This window comes from Penaeus monodon, chromosome 29 (genome assembly GCF_015228065.2).
Source record: "Penaeus monodon isolate SGIC_2016 chromosome 29, NSTDA_Pmon_1, whole genome shotgun sequence".
In the NCBI taxonomy this organism is placed as follows: Eukaryota; Metazoa; Arthropoda; class Malacostraca; order Decapoda; family Penaeidae; genus Penaeus; species Penaeus monodon.
The window spans coordinates 13391682-13394465 of NC_051414.1; the positions used below are offsets into that span (position 1 = coordinate 13391682).

At 47.3% G+C, this 2784-nt stretch overlaps 1 pseudogene; it reads left to right on the forward strand.

The window, feature by feature from the left end:
• Positions 1 to 151: 151 nt before the first annotated feature.
• LOC119591746 lies at positions 152 to 2114 on the forward strand (annotated as a pseudogene).
• Positions 2115 to 2784: the final 670 nt, after the last annotated feature.

Sequence of the window (2784 nt, forward strand, 5' to 3'; positions counted from 1 at the left end):
TTAGATGATTAAGCAAGTGACAATGGCACTTACGAGGTGATGATCACGATTCGAGCGTCTGAATATAATTCTTTTTCCTAAGACTGTAGCGTACTAATCAATAATTCTTATTGTTTTGGCGTGATGCGCTGTAACGTTGAGATGTAAATTGATGGTATATTCTGCAGGAAATAGAATTCCTGACACAGCACTCAGAATATTCCGTGTCTCCGCAAGGTTACTTGGCCTTGCGCAAGAGCTGTTCCCTGTAAAACGTTTCATCTTCTAAAAATTTAAAACTAAATAGTCTAGCTGGCATCTGAGCCAGGTATGATGCTCTGGTATATAAGACGGAAAGACTTTCTTGGTGTTGCACATCGCCGGTGGCCTTCTCCCGTCAGATTGATTTTCCTCAAAGGACGGAATCATGGGCCTTAAAACAATACTAGTAAATATCATCTAAACGGTTTCGTTTATTCACTCAGAACCAGTGTTCGTGATAGAAAATCAGAAAATTTCATTTCCTTTTGCGTGGATGACGGACTGGAAAATGCTATGGTGCTTCCTTTTAATTGATGTTTCTTTCCTTGCAGGCGTTTTTCTGCTATTGTGGCGTCGTGGTGGGTTCGCCTTCCCCGGACGAGACCGCTTACAAAATCCCCCCAGTGGGGAAATGGAAGAAAGCTCCCAATACTACGTCCGACACAGGGACGGCACCTTTAAGTATGGCCACGACAAACCCGGGGAGGGCGCCTTCGAGAAAGCAAAGTTCGTCTGCAATCGGGAGCAACGCGGCGCCTTCGGTTATGTGAACCCTGAGGGTCAAACAGTTAACCTGCAGTACGAAGCAGGGCAGTCCGGATTCGTCCCTAAGGGCACCCATCTCCCGGCCACACATCCGGACTTCGACACTGCTCACGCTCTGGCCCCCAAAACCCCAGACCTTTCCGCGACCCCTTTGGGCCCACCCCAACGCCGACCCTTCCTACGGCTTTACCTTCCAAGGAGACGAGCACGCGCGCTCGGAACTCAGCGACGCCAGCGGCAGAGTGCGTGGCTCATACTCTTACATCGAAAGAAAATGGACGAACTCGCTCCTACACCTACACAGCTGGAAGCGGCATTGGCTTCGTCATTGAAGGGGACGACCTGCCACAAGATCCACTCAATCCCAGCTCTACTCCCGCAGCCACTAAGCTCTCCTCTGCACGACTGCACTTTCCCGCAGTGGTCAACCAGCAACTGTCCCGCTCTGGTCCACTCCGCGTACAGACTTATGCCGCTTCTCCCAGCGCTGCAACGCCCAGGCAACCCGTGGAACAGGCCAACGTGAAAACGTCTCTCGCTCTGGACGGTCGACAGTCGTTCGACTTCCACACCTCCACTCACTCCCGAGGAGAAACGGCCGACGCTAATAACAACGTGGTTGGAAGCTTTGCCTTCACCTCCGAGGACGACGGACAGAGAAGAAGTGTGCAGTATAAGGCTGGAGCTGACACAGGATTCGTAGTGGAAGGAGACCATCTGCCTCGCGGCCCAGCGGTTCCCGGAGCACCCCTCGGGATTCCTTCGGGGAACATTGTTCCTGTGAGACAAACTCCCTTCGTCGACCCTCTGGCAGACTCCAACGCTGATGCCTCTTATGCCTTCAATTATCAAGAACAAGGACAATCCCGAACTGAGACCAGCGACCAAGACGGCACTGTACGAGGCTCGTACACGTACACCGACGACGAGGGAAGAGTCAGGACGCTGACCTACACTGCAGGGAAGGGCATCGGCTTCGTGGTGGAAGGCGACGGCGTGCCCGAAGCGGAGACAGCCACTTCAGGCGTACTGTCTTACTCGTCACCGTCTGTTCACTCTGTATCGTCAGTAGTTTCACCGTCTGCTTCGTCAGCGTCGTCGGTTAGTTCACCATCTGCCATTCCCTCGTCCTCAGCAGCAGCTGGCAGTCATTTCAGCTATTCTTCAGGACGAGATTTTCAGCTACGTCAGTACAACGTGAATGAGAATCCGGACAAAGTGGGTTACGTTTTAACTTTCAACAATTAAGCATTTGCACCACCAACTGTTCATGTCCCCCTGTGACTGGTACCTGCACGTTTTGATGATTGAAAAAAGGTAAAAAAAAATCCAATAAAAAAATATATGAATGAAATAAACAGGATTATTAATCCTTAAAAAAATGAATTTTGTACATATATAGATATAGTAAAGCGAAGTGTATAGCGTAACCCTTTGATTTTCTTTAGTTTTATCCTTGACAAGCATGTCTAATTGATGAAAGTCTTTTTATATAATCTTAAATTGAATTTATTGACATTGCACTCAATGCCACATCTCTTCACTCTAAATGAATTTATTGATTGAAACTGAATGGCTGGGAAATTAATAAGAAAAGTATAATGATGGGCACCAACAGCAGCCAGAAAGCTGTCCTAAGACTACTATTTAGATAGTCTTTTCTCCATCCAATGAGCTCCCATTGAGGACATTTTAGACATGCACTATCGCCCATCTTTTGCCGTGCATTTTACTTCTAATCTTATATCATTTCTAGTCACCATTTCTAGACCAACTACCAGTCAGTTTCTATTCCCTTGTTTCTTAATCTCTTTCTGTTTGCTCTTTGTTTCTTAGATTTCTCGTTTGCGTGTTTGTCAGTTACTACCAACCCATGCAATGTTCGATTATAGCTGCTGCAACACCATTTTTTGTGGATGATGTACTGTCATCCGAACATGGAGTGCATTCTTAGATAACTTTTGGAAATCTCCTTTTATCGATAGTGTTCTAGACATC